The sequence below is a fragment of the Durio zibethinus genome, chromosome 3, assembly GCF_047325235.1.
Source record: "Durio zibethinus cultivar Kanyao isolate XHJ-2024 chromosome 3, ASM4732523v1, whole genome shotgun sequence".
Taxonomy (NCBI): Eukaryota; Viridiplantae; Streptophyta; class Magnoliopsida; order Malvales; family Malvaceae; genus Durio; species Durio zibethinus.
The window spans coordinates 31,871,344-31,893,383 of record NC_143164.1 but is presented as its reverse complement, the minus strand read 5'-3'; the positions used below and the strand labels follow the sequence as shown (position 1 = coordinate 31,893,383).

At 31.9% G+C, this 22,040-nt stretch overlaps 1 pseudogene across 1 annotated transcript; it reads right to left on the bottom strand.

Annotated features, from left to right (window-relative positions):
• Nucleotides 1-16,271: 16,271 nt before the first annotated feature.
• LOC111283688 (putative galacturonosyltransferase-like 7 pseudogene) lies at nt 16,272-18,981 on the bottom strand (annotated as a pseudogene). Its single transcript, XR_016340992.1, has 2 exons — nt 17,453-18,981; nt 16,272-16,634 (listed from the first exon to the last, which is right to left on the bottom strand). The product of XR_016340992.1 is annotated as a putative galacturonosyltransferase-like 7 pseudogene (transcript).
• Nucleotides 18,982-22,040: the final 3,059 nt, after the last annotated feature.

Genomic DNA, 22,040 nt, shown 5'->3' with positions numbered 1-22,040 from the left:
GTTCGGGAGTTCGGTTACATGTGAGAAAGGTTATAGCACCCTTACAATGCCCATCAAAAGATGGTACCAGCTTAATTTTGTATTATCCAATAAGCCTTAAAAATTTACCAAGTAATTAATTATTGAAAATTCTTCTCAATTAACTCTAATACTTTTAGCAAACAATTGAGAAAATTTCTTCACCTCAAGAGTATGCAAGAAAACTATTGTTTCACTTACAGAGGCTCCATCATCGGATTATGCAACATTAAAGAAAATTCAAGAAAATAAAAAGGAAAAAAATGATTGCTTTTGTACAGAAAAATTTGATACTTTCAACTTTTCCTCAAAAATAATTTTTTTTAATTTTATTTAAAGAAATAAAATAAAAATATAAAATAAAAAATATTAAACAAATTTAATCTAATCAATAAATAATAATAATAAAATTAATAAAAAAATGAAAAAAAAAACCTGGGAACGGCTCGCACTCAGGTTGAACGCGAGTCGAAAGTGGGTCGATGCTTGGGTCGGGTCACCCGACTTCAAAACGCACGGATCTTCTAGGCACAATAACGCCAAAACAACGTTGTTTTCATCTAGTATAAAAAGCTATCCCTTTTGTTTTTTTAGCAGATCGATTCTTCCCTCTCTCTCTCTCTTCCCTTCCTTTCCTCTACCTTCTCCCTAAACCACGAAGAACTCCGATTGAATTCTCGTCGGATTTTAAAAATTTTCATCGGAATCTGAGTTTTTCGTCAAAAGTTAATCGAAAAGTTGATCAGTTTCTAGAAATAGTCGTCAAAAACTGGGAAGCTGGTCGAAAAATTCAAACTTGGCCGAAAAAGTCACTGAAAATTTCAAATTTCACAAAAAAATTTAACCGAAATCTGAAAATTTTTCGAAAATTTTCAGAAAAAAAATTCGCCAAAAATTCTAAAAAATTCTCATCGAATCCTAGAGCTATTTTAATGCACAAAAACCTTTTTTTAGCTTATGTTTCTTCTCTGTTCACTCTCTCTCACCTAGTGTCTGTTTTTTTTTTGTGTTGGTCCTTTGATTCGTGGATCTATTTATAAAGATTGATCAGAAAAGTTTCTGATCAATCCCAACTCCTCCTTGGATTGGGATTCAATCATTGAATCCAATATGGACTCTGATTGAATCCCTATTCACGGTAGGATTCCCCAAATTTCATTCCAATCTCAACCGAAAAAAAAGAAAAAGAAAATAAAAAATGTTAATAGATAATTAAAAGAAAATAATTAGCTAAATAAAAATATTAACAAATAAATAAAAATAATAATAGATAAATTATAATATATAAATAGATAAATAATAATAAATACATATATATAATAGATAAATAGATAAATAATAAATATATATAAATATTAACAGATAAAAAAATAATATTAATAAATATATATTAATAAATAGTAATAATAAATAAATAAATAATAAATACATAAGATACAAAATAAAATAAAATAAAATACAAAATATAAAATATAAAATACGAAATACGAAATAAAATGGGCCTACCCATTTGGACCAGGCCCAATTGATCCGGGCCTGGACCAAATTGGATGTCTATAATCACTGACTGCAGTCTCAAGTCGATATGATCTCTTATTCAAGTTTTTTAGCTCTCTCAACCATTTTGTTGGCTTTCTCCATAGCTTTGTAAATTTGTGAAGTCAAGTGCTCTATATACTGTTACCTTCTTAAACTTTTTGCTCTATATATTTTCTGAGCCTCCACTTTCATATTACAAGTATTCGATCAAAATTTTATCTTTGTGGTTTCAATTGTTAACCAACTGTTTTCCAAGCTCACCATCTCCTATTTCGAAGCCTTTTTCTCTTTTTGTAAATAAGAATTTCTATTCTGCTCTTATTTCAATTTGGCCCTTAGCTTCTCGTTTTTCTCTTAGCATTTGGCTACCTTTGCAGAGATTTTAGAAAGCTTATCTTTTCATGTTTGTTGTTCTTTGATGAGTACACAGACCACTTTCTTATTTTTTTAAGCTCTACTCTTTCAGTACTATATCATATTTCTTAGTTCTTCCACCTTTTTCTTAGATTCCTTTAAAGGTTTGATGTCCATCTTTAATATTTTATTCTCTTGGTGAAGATCTTGCAAATCTTCTTTCAACACTTTTCATTTCTTAGTCAGTTTCTATAATGCACCATCTTTCATCATCAAATCATACCTCAACTGGTTGACTTAATCTATCATCACCATTTTTTCCTTTCAATCTCAAACTTTAGCTGTACGATCTCAAAAGTTGACAATATCGATTTTGAACTAGGGATGGGTAACTGATCTGAAACATTTGCTAGTAAGGGCTTAATTTCATTGACTCTCTTTATTTTTCATGCAAGGTAACCTTCTGTGACATTATCTACGTATTTGGTTTGGTTCATTTGATTAATTTTCTTTCATGCCTTGATGATTTCTGGGACTTTTTTATATAATAAGGTGCCCCATAATCAAACTCGAGTAAATTGAGTCCATGAGTCATAGAGATGAACTAACGATAATCATATTACTTTTAGACCATAACAAGTGCATAGCTCATGGCCAACCATATTCCTAGCAATGGTATCTATGACCTTCCTCCACAATTATATAATATGACTGTGGGAAACATGCACGGTGCTCTTCATGTTACATACTCATTAGTAAGCTTTAGAAAGAATGACATCCATTATCCTTTTGTCCAATCCCTCTATCATTTCTTGGTGACAAACTTTTTGATCGACACAAAATGAATGGAGTAAGGCCTAAATGATATCTTTTTTTTTTTTCTTAAAAGTAACTTCTGAGCTAAACAAAAAGCAACTAAGCATATCCTAGAAATCGACCTTTACCTTTCCTTCAACAAAAATTTAGTGATCTAAAAGTCTCCATTAAAATGGTAAGTGAAGGATTTATACCTTTATCAAATTGCTTGAAGAAATCAACATCTAATGTCTCTACGTGTCCTAATACTTTTGGGAATATTGTCAACCCATACATGACTAAAACAAACAAATCTAACCAGTCATCATTATCAAGATGCTTCCTTATATGCTTTAACAAAAAGTCTAATGAAATTGTCTCGACTTCATTCTTTTCCTTTTCATGCTTGTCTATCTCTTTAACCTTTATTTGCATAATTTTTACCAATTTTTTTCGATAACTAATGGTTTTTTACTCCTTCTAATAGATTTTGCCTTGACCGGTAAACTCTAACCGGAGTAGAGACAAGTACTCTTCAATTGTAAAGGTTAAGTCTTGTTGGTTAAATGCAAAACACCGATAATATAGATCCAAAAACTGTATCGCAGCCCTAATTAGTGACTCATCAATCTTCACCAACATAAGTAGTGCCAGATCCCCATATTTATTTGAAAAAGAATTATTTTTTACTTTCCATTATTGCCATATGGTTTCCAACTCGACTAGATCACTCTGACTTAAATCCACATGCAACAATTATGGAAGTGTAGAGATATGACCAACCCCTAAGCAATCTTCTTCTATTTCTTAAGTGTTTTTTTATTGGCTTTTAACATCCAAATAATTCTTATTGGAGGCCGATGCTATTAATGGCTTCATGAGTGTTTTTTTACTATTGATTGACCCAAAACAAATACCACTCTTAAAATGCAATGCTTACATGATGTATACCATAAAAAATTAAATATTATACAAATAAAGAAATCAATAATTCAAACCATAAATAATAAAAATAACATAACAGCCTTATAATACAACAAAATAACAAAATATATATAGTGTCCTAACTTTTGATGATTTTCTAAAAGGTGGCCAGATTTTACCCTATGCAGGCTTTCTATGGCTTATAATATGTTGAGTCAGGATTTATTCATCTAAAGGTTCTCAAATCAAACCTTATATCTTCGTCTATTACAGACTATTAAGGCACATCAATCTTCACCATTACAGGCTATAAACGAAAATAGTTCTAACTAAGTGAAAATGTTTCACTAGCAAATATAAGGGTTATCATCTCATGAGAACATAGCTACTGCACTTCTCCTAATAAAGACGGAGCCTCGGTCTAGAGCTCATGTATGCAAGTGAATATGCAAAAGTGTGTGAAACAATATATCAATGAAATCAAAATAAATAAACCACAAATAGCAAAAAATAAAATAAGATAATAACTAACATGCAATTTATTAAGTTTTATTTATTTTTTTTGAAAAATTAAAATAAAAGGAATTAAATTAAATGTAAAATAAAACCAATTAAATCCAAAATTTTGATAGCACAGGATTACAGTTTTTGGCCTGACAGCCAAAATTTTCTTAGTGGAGTGGCCAAGCTGTCATAGTGTATCGGTATGAAAACTCGATCGCTGGACATAAAAATTTAAAATTGTGAAAACACGAAGAATTGCCACCAATTTTTTTTTAGGGTGCGATTGGTCACCTAAAAATTTTATCTTTTTAATAAAATGATAAAAATGGTTTAAAATTTATTAAAAAGATAATTTTAGTTTACAAAAATAAGATTAAGTTCGGGAGTCAGTTATGTGCAAGAAATGATTAGCATCTCCATAGCACCCACAAAATTGGTGCTAACTAATCATGTGCTATTTATAATTTTGGACAAAAATGGTTTTTATATGAAATTTAATTATAATTCTCTTTATTTTTTAAAAAAAAAATTACTTAAAAGTCTTTATTTAGGAATATTATAAAAAATTTTAAATTAAATAAATATCTTATAATTCTTCAACATATAGGTAGAATTCAAAGATAGTCTTTCTGTCTAAGATTTACCACAATATTTTTTTAAAAATAAAAATAATATTTTTTGAAAATGATAATTATTGGTGCCTTTCCAATATTTAGATATAGTAGCAAAAATTATATTCCCCATAATATTATTTAAATTTTATTTTACTTATTTATTTTTTAAACTAATTTTTCAAAGAACTTTTTTTGCAATAAAATGAAGAATGACATAATTAATATTAAACGTCAATAATTAAGATAAACATATATATGCATAATGAGTGTAAACATTAATCTAAAAATAAGATATATGCAAATGATGATAAAATATGAATTTTTGGAATTGAATTTTTAAATATAAAGAGATCACATAGACTCTCTAACTTTTAAGAAGAGTTTGGGTATAACTATTTATATTTAAAATTTTATTATTTTATTTTTATTCTTTATTTAATTTTATTATTTTTTTAATTATAAAATTATATGAAAATTTCTTAATGAAATAAAATTTCTTAAACATCCCATCATTTAGGCAACATTCGATAATAGATTATTTCATAAAAAGTTTTCATCCAAATCCTTAAAAATTTTAAATGATTTTAAGGTTTTGGGTAAGTTTAAGGTTGTAAAGTTTAATTTTGGGTTTCAACTAAAGCCTAGGGATTTGGTTTCCATCTAGGGTTTAAGGTTTTTGGTTTTAACTTAAGGTTTTGATTTTAGGGTTTCATTTACAAATCTATCTAAAAAATCTCCAACATTTAGATAGATTCTTCCTAACCAGTTCTTTTTTTATGATTTCCAAAAATTAATTTCCATATATTTCAAATATTTTATTTTTATATTAAAAATTTATTATTATTGTTTATTTATCTTTTATTATTATTTTTTTTTATTATTTAATAATCCCTTACATCTAGGTAGAACTATATTCTTTTACTTTTTTAAAAAACCCATTTTTTTATTCCTCTCAACGTTTAAGCAGAGATTTAAAAAAACCTTTCAATTATTATTTTTAATATTTAATTATTTTTTAAATAAACATTTTTGTTAACTTATTTAGTAGTACTACTACTATTACTACTACTACTATTATTATTATTATTATTTTATTTTTATCTTATTAATCAACAACCTTATGCCCAAAAAAATACAAAACCAAACCTATCCCTACCTTTTCCATACTAACATCTTTTTTTTTTAATGTTTAATTTCTATTATACATTTAATTTTCTGAAAGCTGAGAATATAGAAAGTGATTAAACCATCCTTATACAAAAAGGCATGAACCTAACCTGAAACCACAAATAAGAACAAAAAAGTGTTAAGCTTTGTATAAATATATGAATAATAAATACAAAAAGAGGAATGATAGATAAGGAAATAAGAATATATATATATAAATGAAGCGAACAAGTGAAGCTTTAAGCTTCACCCAACCATACGCATGCAAAAGCAACAAGTAATAGAAGCCACTATTTTGGATTTTTGTTTTTTGTTGTGAACTTTTGTTAAAATCATAAGACAATAAACATAAGAAGTACACTAAGTTTATATGATAGTAAAAGAAGATCATCCTTAGATTGAGACTTCCAATCAAATCATCTTTTCAAGTAATAATCAATTTCACACAAGAAAATAGAAGAAATGTAGTAGTATGTAAGCAACACAAAATAAAAACAAACATATAAAACACAGTGTACCTTCCTTTTTCTGCTCATGTGTTTCTCACGAAAGTTTGCTACCTTTTTCTTCTATTTTGTTTTTTTTTTTTTTACTTCCTACTATTGTTGGTTTACATTTTCTTTTTCTGCTAATTTTTGTGTGGCTTCTGCTGCCTCGCTTTTGTATTTTCCTATTTTTTTGCTACCTTTTTTGGTTTATTTTTCTTTACTACCAGTTATTTTTTCTCCTTTTGCTAATGCTTCTTTCTTTTTTGCTACCAGTTGTTTTTGTCGCTGCTTTTATTCTTATAGTTCCTCTTCTTGTTTCATTTCACGTTTTTTTTTTTTCTTTTTTGCTTCTTGTTTTTTCGTTTCTAGCCTTTTTTTCTACTGCTTTTAATTTTTTTTTACCTTTTTTTTCCTTCTTTTGGTTGGTTTTCACTTTCTCCTTTGCAGTTTTCTGCCTTTGGTGTCTGCCCGTCCTTGCTAATGCTAGCCTTTTTTTACTTTTCTTTTTTTTCTAGTTTTTATTTTCTGCTATTCTTTCTTTGGTATTTGCTGGCCATTTCTTTTTGGTGCTACTTTTTTTTTTTGTAATCGGCCATTTGAAACTGCCCATCAATTCATAGTAGTTTTTTGCACATCTTGCGTGACTTTCTATATAATTTATTTATTTATTTATTTTGCATGTCTTGCATTGACTCTTTATCAATTGGTGTTTTTACATGATTTTCATGCATGCCTTTTTTTTTTAAGCCATGCTTATAGCCCATTTGAGCTTTTATATTTTTTTATTATGGGCTCTATTTTGTGAAAGCCATTTGGGCCATTTTTAACTTCTTTTATTTCATTTGGGCTCCTATTTATTTTGGACCAAGTTTTATTTTTTATATATGTTTTTATTATTATATTATTTTTAATTTTATTTTTTTAATATTTTATTTTATTTTCATTTAATGGCCAATGAAAGGCCATAAATGGGCTTTGAGGAATAGGCCTTTATTAGGTATTTTATCGAGCTATTTTGGGTATCAATTTATGCAACAAGTCTCATTTAAGGGTTCACATTGGGTTTCATATCCAAATATTTAAAATAGATCATATAATAAGATCGAATTAAAACAATAAAATATTTCAAACAAAATCATATATCTTCAGGCATCTTCACATACTATAAGATTTCTTTTTATTGTATGCTTGCCTATATAAATCTAGTCTAACCATTGTCTTATCTTCTGTTTTTATTGCATTGTGTCAATGCTTTTCAATGGTTCCACTAAATTCAAGAACTCCCATGGCTTGGCTAAATCCACATGGTAGAAAAAGGCACTCTAATGAGATGAATCTTTAGTCCACTCATGACAGCAGAATGATGGATCCATCCTCTTCTAAAAATTGAACAACTTACAACTTACAATTACCAAATTGGTGATTTTCTCTCCATTTCATGACAAAATAGGGTTCAAGGAATATTTCTTGCTACTACATGAATTGCACATTGTTATGATGTGAAGCAAGGGCCGTAATGCTCCACTTAGTTAATTAATAATGCAAGGTGTATGCCTACAACGAAGGATCTCTTAGCTCTCTACAACCTAAGTACAGGTAACCCATCTCACTAACTTGGCTATCCCCTGTTTGCACAACTATAGAAGTATAGATTCAATAAATTTTGAGTTTCATTAGACCCCATCAATGTCAAAGCTACATTTCCTTGAGCAAAATTTTTAAGTGGTCCTGTTGGTCATAGTCATTAGATTAGGTGGAGGTGGCAAGGACATTCATGTGTAATCTGTCCCACATAGCCTCTCTACTTGCAGCCACAGCCCTCAATCTTGGTTCACTTCATTTCCTTAGCAGCCAGGCTTAAAATGTTTTTTTTTCATTTCTATTTTATGTCAATCGATTAACATGGAACTTGAAGAAACTTTTGATCATCATCAAATTACCAGTTTCCATTAGTCCAGAACAGTTTAGATAATGATGTGGGAGTCTTGACATTGTACCAAAGAGCATCTAAGATAAGCAACGGTTACTTTCTGAAGAAAAAGACCACCCTTTAACATTAAACTTGAACCTAATAAATATTAATAGCATGCAGGCAAACTTTTTACTACATAATGTTAATGACTAAAATCCAAGTCAACAAAATTCCTTTGAACTCTATGCTCTGGCGTCTTTCATTACAATTTTCTCTGGGAAATATGTGGTTGAAATTGCCATCTAGTTCAAGTTTATGTTTAAGTGCAAAACACAGCTAGTACGTGTTAGGAAAATGGGGTCCAGCCTCATGTAAGTGGGTTTGGATCAAGTAAAGGCCATGGGCCTTAATCTTTCCTTTTACATAGAGCGCTAGCTACTTAATAAAAAAGATGCGGGGTTATTTTACGGGTGTGTCAAAAACCAAGTAGAAAAAAAAGCCAAAAAAATAGAGAGAAAAAGGAGAAGGGAGAGTTGGTTGAATAGAAATCGATCTGTGGTCCGATTGAGTTGAAACCTTGTCAAGAGGTTTAAGATTCAGAGTTTTACATTCTGAACAGTGAAGATCGAGTTTGAAGCTCTCTAGCAACAAATCCAAGGTGTATTTGTTGAGTCACTTATTTGGTGAGATTTCTCCAATTGTTTCTCTAGTTGTTGATTAACTCTAGTTTTAGCTAGAGAAAAAATTTGTATACCTATTATTTGATAGTGAAGATTTTTTTGGTGGTCCGTGGTTTTTTTTTCCTTCTACACTGAAAGGTTTTCCACGTAAATCTTGCTGTGCTTTATTTTTCTTACATTTTTTATTATTGATTGTTGTCTATTACTTTTGTATTGTTGTGATTATTGCTTCAGGCACAACAAGTGGTATCAGAGCGAGGGTTATTTTAAGACATCAATACAAAAGCAACCCAAGATAGAAGTAAATTCTATTTGAGATCATGAAAGGTGATATAGGTTTCATGATAAAATTGACAGCATCAAATTATTCAATTTGAAAGCCTATAATAAAGGATCATCTATACTGCAAAGATTTATATAAGCCAGTATTGGGTGATTCGACTAAACCAACAGATATGAAAGATGAAAGCTGAAAGAAGCTAGGTAGAAAGATGCTGGCTATAATCAAAAAATAGGTTGATATCAGCATGTTCCATCATGTAACGCAACAGTCAGATGCTCACATTGTTTGAAAAAAATTGGTAGCATTGTATTAGAGAAAAATAGGTATGAATAAAGTTATGCCTGTTAAAAAGCTTGCAACTTTACAGTATAGGAATGGATGATCTGTTACAGAGCACTTGAGTGATTTTCAAGATATATTTAATCGGATGACTACTATGGAGCTTAAGATGGATGATGAAATGAAGGCGTTATTTTTTTTTTGTTCATTGCCAAACAGCTGGAATACTCTAGTTATGACTGTTCTTAATTCAGCTCCTGATTATAAGGTGACATTGGAGATAGTAAAAGACAGTATGCTTAATAAAAAAATAAGGTGAAAAGATGTAGACCTTGGGAATCAAGCTCTGGTCACAGAGAATAGGGGTAAAAACATCGACAAAGGTCAAGACTCAAAAGGTTGTGGTAAGTCTAAACATAGATCCAAGTCTAAAGGTAGAGTGAAGTGTTTCTATTGTGGTAAGGCAGGTCATATAAAACAAAATTGTAAAATCTTGAAACAAGAGCAAAAAAATGAGAAAGATAAGAGTTCAGATGATGGCAATGTTGCAGTAGTGAATTCAGATAATGATTCAGTTACTTTGATTTGTACACATGGTGATTGTAATCATGTTAGTGATCCCGACATTGAGTGGTAGTTGACACAAGAGTGACATATCATTATTTTCTTAAGAGAGAATTGTTTACAACTTACAAAGTAGGAGACTTTAGTTGTACCAAAATGAGAAACAAGAATATGTCACAGATTATTGGGATTGGTGATATTGTTGTACAAACTAGTACAAGCTGCATGTTGACTTTGAGAGATGTCAGACACATTCCAGATATGAGAATAAACTTGCTTGCTATTAATATCCTTGATAAGAAAGGATATGAAAGCCGACAAAAGAATGAACAGTGAAAGTTTCTCAAAGGATCTATGGTAGTTGCAAGGGGAAAACTATGCTACACAATGTATAAGACATAGATGTAATTGAACGGTAACCAGGTAAATGCCATTGAAAATGATGCTTCAGCAAACTTGTGGCACAGAAGGCTGGCACACTTGAGTGAAAAAGGGTTACAGGTTTTGATAAGACAATCTTTTATTCCCTTGACCAATGGTATGTCTCTCAATTCATGTGATTATTGTTTGTTTAGTAAGCATCATAGAGTTTCTTTTCGTAAAAGTTCTCAAAGAAAAAAAATAGATTGGAATTAATTTATTCTGGCGTATGTGGCCCCATTGAGGTTGAGTCATTAGGTGGTAGTAGATATTTTATTACTTTTATTGATGATGCTTCACGTAAGACTTGAGTGTATATGTTGAAATACAAAAGTCAGGTGCTGCAGTATTTTTAAAAATTTTATGCCATGATTGAAAAGATGACAGGGTTACCCTTGAAGTGTATTCGAACTGATAATGGTGGGGAATATACATCTAAAGGCTTTGAAGAGTATTGTTCAAAGCATGGGATCAGGCATAAGATATAGAACCTGAAACATCGCAGTATAATGGTATAGCTGAAAGAATGAATCATACCATTGTGAAAAAAGTCAGATGTATGTTGAGGATAGTAAAATTACCAAAGCCATTCTGAGGTAAAGCAGTCAACATGGCTTATTATTTACTTAACAAATCACCATCAATTTTTTTGGGCTTTGACATTCCAGAAAGAGTATGGACAAGAAAAGATACTTCATACTCTCACTTAAAACTTTTTAAGTGTAAAGCATTCATACATGTGTCGAAAGAGCAGAGATCAAAGCTTGACAGTAAAGTCATACAGTGTGTGTTTGTAGGATATGGTGATAAGGAATTTAGTTACAGGGTATGGGATCCAGTAAAGAAAAAGACAGTCAGAAGTAGAAATGTGATCTTTCATGAAAAAAAAACCATAGCAGACCTTGAAAAAAATGAAAAGACTACACGGGTTACTGTTGAGTATGATGTTTCAATATTGACAGAGATTTCATAGGAAAGAGCCACAGATGGTGGAAATGAGCAAGAAACAGAACTTAAAAATATGAATGAACCAGCCACAGATGGTGGAAATGAGTAAGAAACAGAACTTGAAAATATGAATGACCAGCCACAGTTGGTGATAAGCCAGATGTAATTAGTTTTGAGTAGGGGGAGCAATCTTCTCTACCTGAGAGTGTTGAGCAGGGGGAGCTACCTTTGGCATCAAGTGATGTAGAGTCTCAACCCAAGAGATCTACTAGAGAGCGTAAGTCATTTACCAGGTATTCAAGTTTAGATTTTATTTTAGTTACCAGTAAAGAGGACCCAAAAAGTTTCCAAGATGTGTAAGCTACTCCGGATAGAGAGCACTGGTTAAAAGCAATGAAAGAAGAGATAGAGTCATTGCGAAAGAATGGTACTTATGATCTTATTAAACTTCCAATAGGGAAAAGGCCATTAAAGAATAAATGAGTGTTCAAGTTGAAAAAAGATGGTGACAAACTAGTGAAGTACAAAGCTCGATTGGTAGTAAAAGGTTTTTCTCAAAAATCAGGCATCGATTTTGATAAAATTTTTGCTCCAATTGTAAGGATGAGTTCTATTCAAGTGGTACTGAGATTAGCAGCTAGTTTGAATCTTGAGTTTAAGCAACTTGATGTTAAAACTGCATTTTTACATAGTGATTTACAGAATGACATTTATATGAATCAGCCTGAGGGTTTTGAAGTGAAAGGGAAAGAGCACTTAGTTTACAAATTGAAGAAAAACTTGTATGGCTTAAAACAAGCTCCGCGACAGTGGTACAAGAAGTTTGATTCTTTTATGGTGAGTCATAGCTATAAAAGAACAGTAACGGATTCTTGTGTGTATGTTAAACAATTCCCTAATGGTAACTTCATTATCCTATTATTATATGTTGATGATATGTTGATTGTAGAACAAGATGCTAGTATAGTTTACAGGTTGAAAAAACAATTGTCTAAGTATTTTTATATAAAGGATTTAGGTCCAGCAAAGCAGATTCTTGGTATGGACATTATCCGAGATAGAAAAGCTGTGGTTGTCATAGGGAAAGTATGTTGAACGAGTGCTTGGTAGATTCAACATGCAATATGCTAAATTAGTTAGCAGTCCACTTGCCAACCATTTTTATCTAAGTAAGAAATCTTGTCTAGTGTCTAAGGAAGGGCAGCTAACTATGTCTAGTATTCTTTATTCTTCTGCAGTTGATTCTTTAATGTATCTTATGATTTGTACAAGGCCTAACATTGCTCATGCAGTTGATGTAGTGAGCAGATTTCTTTCTAATCCGAGAAAGGTTCACTAGGAAACAGTGAAATGGATTTTTAGATATTTGAAGGGTACCTCAAAAATGTGCTTGACTTATGGAGTTTTACAACTAGTTTTAGAAAGGTTTACTGATGTTGACATGGCAGGCGATCTTGATGGTAGGAAATCTACTTCAGGGTATTTGTTCACTTTTATAGGAGGAGCTGTATCTTGACAATCTAAGTTACAGAAGTATGTTGCTTAATCAACTATAGAGGCTGAGTATATTACAGCAATCGAAGCATGTAAAGAAATGCTTTGGATGAAACGTTTTCTTCTTGAATTAAGGTTGAATCAGAAAGAGTATGCGGTATTTTGTGATAGCCAAAGTGCTTTAGATTTGAGTAAGAATACCATGTACTATGCTAGAACAAAGCACATTGATCTTAGATATCATTGGTTACGTTCAGTGATTGAAAAACAATAGATGCTATTGAAGAAAGTCCATACTGATAAGAATGTAACAGATATGTTAACTAAGATACTTTCCAGGAAAAAGCTTGAGCTTTGCAATAACTTAGCCGGAATGAGTTCCCTGGCCAAGGTAAGTTTCAAATAAAACTGCTATGGTGATGAATCTCCTCCTAATGGGGCTAGAGGTGAAGATTGTTAGAAAAATGGGGTCCAACCTCATGTAAGTGGTTTTGGACCAAGTAAAGGCCATGAGCCTTGATCTTTCATTTACACAGAGCCCTAACTACTTAATAAAAAAGAGGTGGGGTTGTTTTAAGGGTGTGTCGAAAACCAAGTAGAAAAAGAAGAAAAGCCAGAAAAAGTAGAAAGAAAAAGGAAAAGGGAGAGTTGGTTGAACGAAAGTCGATCCGTGATCCGATTGAGTTAGAACCTTGTCAAAAAGTTTATGATTCAAAGTTTTACATTCTAAATGGTGAAGATTGGGTTTGAAGCTTTATAGGAACAAATTCATGGTGTATTTGTTGAGTCACTTATTTGGTGAGATTTCTCCAATTGTTTCTCTAGTTGTTGATTAGCTCTAGTTTTAGCTAGAGAAGAACTTTGTATACCTATTATTTGATAGTAAAGATTTTTCTGGTGGTCCGTGATTTTTTTGTTCCCTCTACACTTGAGGGTTTTTCACATAAATTTTGGTGTGCTTTATTTTTTCTGTGTTTTTTATTATTGATTGTTGTCTATTGATTCTGTATTATTATGATTATTGCTTTAGATGCAACAGTACGAGCCCCACTTGTATGAAGCAGGAGCTTTGATTCGAGATTAGGGAGGAAAGCTTGTAATTGTAGCATTGGGGGTGGTTCTCCAATGATTGATGAATGTTAATTAGATGGTCCCTCCTTTACACTTGTATTTAACCCAGTGGCTCTTTCTAGCTGTAAAGGTTCTGAAAGGCCTTCAACACTCATCTTACATATAGCTTTTTTCCGTTGGTGGCCTTTCCTCGCATGCCAAATTCCACTGATAAATAGTTTTAGAGAACCAGAAACCTCTCCATGGGGAAAGAATAAAAGCTTTCCAAGAGCCCTAAATTTAATTTCTAGGTTTGCGTAACTATCAAAACTTGACTTGATCGACTAACATGATTCCAAATGCTAAGGCTACTAATATCAGGCAGCCATGAAGTCACTGTCAACATTCAATAAAGACTTGGTGTATTTATGTGCACATGTAATAAAAGGGACAGCTTTGTAGCAACACAAACAATGACTACGCAACGTAGTTTGGAGGTTTCTCAGACATTAATGCTCATTATCAACAAATTGTTTCTTGGCGTTCCCCGCAGATCCTTCCACACCCACACTTAAGATCCCAGGCATAATTCCAAATGAAATCAAGGTAAACGAAATTGGAGCATTCGGTTTCTTGTAATGAAGATCCAATTTTCATGCGGTTTATTCTGCAATATTTAAACCTGATTATTGCGCAGGCTCCCACTGGGGACCAATCCATTGCGATGGTTTAATGGGTCCGGCTAACACTTCTACCTCTCAACACACAACTATAAAGCCTTGTAATCTTTTGGCATTCCAAGAAATGACCTCCTCTTGATAAATGTGGGAATTTAGGGAAAAAAAAACTACAAATAACAATAAAGAAAAAAAATATGCATATCACAGTATTGACAAGCAATTCCATCCACATGAATTAACTTCCAAGGACAAAGTCCAATCAGCAATTCATGTTTTACGCGTGAAATAAAATAGGAGTAGCTTTGCTTGGTATTGTGAATAGAAAATTGGAAAATTGGAAAATGAAAGAAAAAAAAAATGAAAACATTGAAAATAGATTTTTTCTTTTTATTAGTGTAGTAGGTTGGAAAGATGAAAAAAATAAAGAGAATATATATTTTTTTCATCAATTGCTTTATAAAATAAAAAATAAAAAATTATATAATTTTATCACTCTTTTAAAACTAGAATAAAAAGGAAAATTCTAAAAATATGGATAATTTTGTAAATATGTTACGTTTACACACATCTCTCATTTTCTTTTTTTTTTTCACAATTTAAAATAATTTGTATTTGTAAATAAATGCGAAAAAAATAATCTTTCATATTTTTTTTCTTCTCACTTTTTTTACTTATCAAATACATTAAAATTTATTTTATTTCCACTTTTATACCACCCTCTATCTATTCTTACACTTTTTCACTCTACCAAAGACATTCATAAAATATATTTTTCTATCATTTAATTAATCACTCAATTTAACATGGTATGAAATTTTTTGAATGTGAATTTAAAAAAACGTAATCTTTGTATTCTGTTATCCAATATCTTGTTGCTTATTGAATTGTACGTTCAATTTTATATTTCTTTTAAATTTAAATTCACGTACAAAATTTTTAATTATTCATCCTTAAAAATTATTAAAATTTAAATATAATAATGAATAGTTTTTATAAATGTAAAGTTTTAAGATAATAGACTATTCAATTTAACATCAGATGTGGTTATAATATTTGAAAACTATTATTAACTATGTAAAAGCCATATTAAGTCCAGGGTTTCGCCGTATCTAACCTCACCAGATGATTAAAAGCTACTGAATTAGTTAAGAGATAATGATTAGAACAACTGAGATCAAAAGCTGTCATCGACAGATAGTTTTTTTACGATTTCACCGCCACAAATTATGTAGCCCAGCAGCAGCTGCTGTTAGTATCTCCAGTCCAAGTCAAATTTATTTAATTAATTTTTTCATAGTTAAAAGCAAACACCAGCCACCTACGAAGCAAAGCAACCGCATGTAGCTTGATGCCACATAGCCAAAAGGTGGAAAGAGGACTCGTTGATTCAACAAAGATCCAAACAACTGGCCACGTGTGATGACAGGGCAATAGTTATCGGTCCCAATTCCTACTTTGGACATTGCCTAAGCTACTATGACATCTGGGTCCCCTTTGGATGCCACGGATTTAGTATGATCTCTCTGCTGTCTTAGCTTCATTTACACAATCACCCATTACTAATCATTCACTAATTTTTTTATTTGGTGGATAAAAATATTATAAAAGAAAGTATGTATCACATTATTTGGCGTATAAAAAAAATAAAAAATACAGGAAATACACACAAATCGGACGCCAAAGGGAGGGAATATGTGATTGCTACCAAAGTGCCCAAGAAAACAGTGTGGGAAGCTAGCTCACAAGTCTTCCGCCGCTGTCACCAAAGCACAAAACCACCAAAACAACAAAAATTTAGCGGTCATCCAAAACACTAAAATTAGTTCTCCAGCCGGTCCCTTTTGGCCATCATTGAAAATGGACAACCAACTGGCAAAAAGCATCACATGCCCTTTCCACTTCCTTGCTCATTGCACTCCACCTACAACAATATAAATTCGGCCGATTCATTTCTGAATTTTCGTCTCCCTTAATTTCAATTCGGTGTAAATGCGGTGCTGTATAGTATCATTATGAAAAATATATATATATACAAGTCTGCACATACTCATATGCATAAAGTTATGACCCTACCTAAATCACTGCACCACATTTCGAAAAATGGTCCTACCACTACTACTGTTTATCAAAAAGAAAATCTGTGTGATCCGACCGTCCTAATATTTTGATCCCCGATAACTTCGCACAAAGGCATTTAAAAGAGCAAAGAACGAGAAGGCAAAGCCCATGTTAATATTATTAGGAAGAATAAGAAACTAACAAAGAACCGAACAAGTAGGCGGACACCAACCAGAACGCCATTAATTAATCTAATTTATGTTCTTGCCAGTTGCTTGAAATTAAAAAAAAAAAGAAAGTACAAGTTGGTCATTTTAATATTTTATTTTTGCGTGGACTGCTTCCTCCACGGAAAGGATATAACTCTATTTCTGTTTGGACTTAGAACGCAACTGAAACTGTAAAACCACATGGCTAAATCTAAAGCTCAGTTCTATGTAACACTCTGGAAAGCAGTTTATGCTACTGTAGCAAATTGAATATCTACTTTCTTTTTCTTTTTTAAATTTTTGATAGAATATAAATGGACTCAGAAATTAGTTAAATAAAATAAAAGTGAAGAAAAATATTGATTAAGTCATCATCATGCTAAAAAAGAAGATGCAAAATAATGAAGAGAAAATGGAAAAAATGAAAAATAAAAGTAAGTGACAAAAATATCAATCCTGACAGGGAATTTACCGGTGACTATCCCTGGTTTGATTTCAATGCGAGCGTCCATTCAAGTCATAAGGAGCCCATAATGCGTCGAGTGGACACGGCCGTTTGGAATCCAGCCTAAGCCATGGCTTACCGCTCCCTGACCAATGCAAAAGGCTAACCGGACCCGGATGTAAGTCTCGACAACTTCCCCACACATTGTCCCCACCTAATCCATGCTGGTTCCATCTGTGCTCGATGGGTGCCACAAGTCCCGCAAAAACCAACAAGAACGGCGGCAACGAACCAAGCTCGTAGATCCGGTCACTTTTCTGGATCTCCATCCATCTTTCGATCCGCTTCGTGTACCCGACCCGCCTCCATATCACCAGATCTATCACCATCACACCCGAGTTAAAATAGCATGGTTTCCTCCCTTTGAAAGCCCCCGAAAACCGTTCGTCCGACCAGAAACCGGCCGTAAAATATTTAGTGAAGTTGGCGTGGCAATATTCCGGTGCCCCGATTGTTCGTGAACCCAGGTTGGTACTCCACAGCTTAGAGATATCATCAACAACGACTAGATCAGAGTCCAAATAAATCACTCTCCGTACGCATGGCTCTAGCAGATTCGCTAAGTAATTTCGAGCATAGTTTAGCGGCTGTTCAAGCGCTTGCCTAACAGAAGATGATATCAAGTTCCGTACAATCTCAGGATCGAAATAATAAACCTTGAACTTCAATTGAGGGAACGTGGACCGAACTAGGGTTTCCAGATTGGTCTCCGAGACGAGGAAATGGAAGAAAATGTTCTCCGGACACAATGAATGATGGAGAATGGAGTGGACGGCGGCGATTGAGCCCCGGAGGTACTCAACATCGAGAGTGACAGCCACGTGAACTAAAGAAGGATTGCAAACGCCAGTGATTTTGTGGTCAGTGAAGCCACATTCGTCGGCATTGCGAAATTCAGAGGCTTTTCGAAAAGATAATCGGTCCTCCAGTGAGGGTGGTGATGTGGACACCTGATATGACGGTAACCGGAGGTAGCTGTCGAGGTGAGAGGGTCTAATGGCTTCAGCTGGAGGAAACGACTGGAGTGAAGGGAAGAGTACAATCATCACCATTGCAGCTGAAAAGAACCCTGAGAATCGCATTATCCAAAGCATTTTAATCCCGTAAATCCCTATCCTCTTCTTTTTTTTGAGATTTGAAAGCGAAACGATCCGCTAAGATTATAGAGAGGGACGATCAGAGGAACGATAGGGTTTCTTTTAGGTCCGCCAGAAATCAAAAGGCAAATTGAATAAATATGGAGTAAGAAGCGAAGTTCAGAATCGATTTTTTATTTTTTCTCTGTGACAAATAGGAATTTACCGTGGGAAAGAAGCAACCTTCGCTAGGGAAAAAAATAATAGAAAGAATAGGTGGAAAATGAATCAGGGCGTAAAATAAGGGGGCCCGGTGCCACCGTGCACCGCCGGCGTAACGCTCTCACTTCTTCACTTCACTTCTCTCCTCTGCGTTCCCTTCTCCTTCTCTGTCTTCTTCTTTTTTTCAATGAGAAAGCTAATACGTAGCAAAGTAGAGAGCAGTTCTATATAAAAGGAGTTGATCCCTCCCAGAGTTGGGATAAGAGATGGAGAATAAAATAAAATTTTTGTTTACTTTTATTTGTCTTTATATTTGTGTTTTTCAGTATAAAAATCTAAGCCAAACACAACTACAATTTTTAGGGTATAAGAATATGAATAATTGATTGATTAAATTTAGAAATGAAAATTTTAAATTTTAAATTAAAAGATAAAAGATTTGTTACATAAATAACAGTTTAATTAAATTTGGAAATAAAAAATCTCTATTTTAAAATTAAAATATAAAAGATTTGGATTAAATAATATAAAACCGACAATGTTTGAAATGAAGAAGCAACCAGCTGTCCGTATATGAGAATTGATGTTTGTTCTCATAAACTTGCAGGTACAATTTGTACACGAATAGTTGTGGACACCACTTTCGTTTTTTTTAGTGCAAATATGATTAGGTTAAATTTTTTTTTTTAACCCAAATATGATTAGGTTAAATTCATCAATTCAGCTAATCTCCGCTTTAATCATTATATTTGTTTGTCATGCGACAGATTTAAAGGTGTAATTGAATAGAATTTTCTATAAATGTTCATAAATATACTCGATTTTTATTCGTTGATATTAGTTTATTAAGTTTAACAAATGATTTTGAATATCATTTATTCGTTCATTTATAAAATAAATTAAATAAAACCAGCTATTTGTTTATTCACTTATATTCATAAATAAACTCATTTATGATTCATTTAAAACTCATTTGTTTATTATTCGTTTATTATTCATTTGTTGTTCATTTATAAAAATATTGATAAAATTATATTTTTATCCTTTACCCTAATCTTATTTTAAGGTTTGTTTATATTTGTTTGGGTTTGTTTATGTTCATTTAGGATTTATTTGTTTAAATTTGTTTGATTATGATTTGTTTATTTTTCATGAATGTGTTCATTTATCTATGTTCGTGAATATGTTCGTTTAATGTTCACGAAAGAGTTCGTTTAAGTTAATTAAACGAACACAAATTGAACATGAACAACATATTATTTAAATGAATGAACATGAATGAATAGAGTAATTTTCTTAATAAACATGAATCGAAAACAAACACCTTTAAAAATAACAAACACAAACATATGTTCGTTCGTTCATGTTCAGTTCATTTATAATCCTAGGCGAAGTAAGATTGGAACTCACCAATATCTTTCACTTTATAACCCAATTGGCTCATGGTTTTACTCCCAATTGGTCCTAATTGGTTTATGGTCGTATTTTTGTTTCATGGACTTACTCTTTGATACTTAATGTGTTTTGTTTTGAAATGATCATATTAAAAAAAAATTTAATGATCAAATACACTACGCAAAATTTTTTTGTAACTTAGACTTGCTTTTAGGGTAAAAAATGAAATTTTTACAAAAAAATACAAAATTTGTCTTAATGTCGTTTATCCTATTTTGTATGAATTGATTAAGAGACATGTAAATTAGAAGATTAACAATAAAATATGTTTAGTAATTTAAATTCAATGCTAATAATTATGATGACAGAAAAGAAATTTTTGGTATAAAATGTATATAGGGTTTGATGTGGGATTGATGTAGTGATATTAAGAGGTTACGAAATATAGATTAGTCTTCTCAAACATGCTATTGTCACAAGTCAAGTTTCAAACTCTAAGCTTGTTCAGTTCCTGAATTCGAAGATTGACTCTTTCAATATCTAAATTGTACAACTCGAGTTTCAAACTCTAGGCTTATGCAATTCCTAAATTCAGAAATTAACTTTTTCAATATCAAAAATCAACCTTTACTCAACAAAATGCTCAAATACTCAATAAATTCAAAGATTGACTCTTTTGATGTCCAAAATCAATCATTACTCGGATTCAAAAAAAATACTCAAGAGACTCAAGCATCAACCTTTACTAAGATAAGATGTTTAAGTATTGAAGCTCTAGGTTTTACCTTTGCTAGCTCTAGGTCCTAGCTTTACTGCACATTAGGCATTTAATAAAAAGTTAGTTTTGTTGCAAACAAAGTATTTAATAGAAAGCTAGAAAAAAGAAAAGATATAAAGCAAAAGTACATTTATAAGTATATTTATATTACTTGATGATTGCTATGTATATGTACAAATGAAGTAAATGCACCATCTATTTATAATTGAAGTTTCTTTACATTAATAGTTGATATTAAATCGAATGAATGACTATCTTAGAGTCTAAGATTACATAAGAGTCTTAAGTTTACATGGATTGGTGCATTAGAGGTTTTGACACAAATGATGCTCTACAAGATCTAAAAGGTTCAAGGCCTATCTGTTGTAATACCCACACTAGGACTTTCTAAAAGCTTTCAAACCTGAGCACCTTGCTTAGGCTTTTAAATTCTTTTTCCCATCACACTCCTATTTTTAATGCCTACTCGCATGTCCTGGGACCTAATCCTATGTCTTAGGCCTTCGATTCACATTTGGGCTTGATTTCTTTTACTTTCCATCTTAGTCTCACTTCTACAAGCACTTTCTCTAGTCTCGAATTGTTTTATGTTCCTTTGATATCTCTTTGGCCTAAGGGTTCAAAAAGCTCCTAAACAAAAATTGAATAATCAATTAAGCCCCTAAATTTTTTATTATAATCAATAAAGCCCTTATTCTTTTATTTTCAATTAAATAAGGCCTAAATTGGATGGAAACTATTTAAGCTATTAAGTTAAATCACACGTCACGTTTAATAAATGCGTGGCACTTAACCTGGCCAATTTTATTCTAATGTCGCATATAATGTGGAAACCATGGCTCTGGGCTATATTGTTTCCACCATTTTTATACACTTGGCATTTTATGATTGGTTTTTAAGGTTTATTTGTAATATTTGGAAATGGAAAAGCAAACAAATTGAAAAAATTGCAAAAACCCCTTTTGAAATCCCTAATATTTAGAGAAAAAAAGGTCTTTAATCTGTTTCTCTTTTAAAATCCCTAATCCTTTCTCAAATATTAAACTTCCTAAAATCAATTAAGCCAAATCAAAATCAAACACTT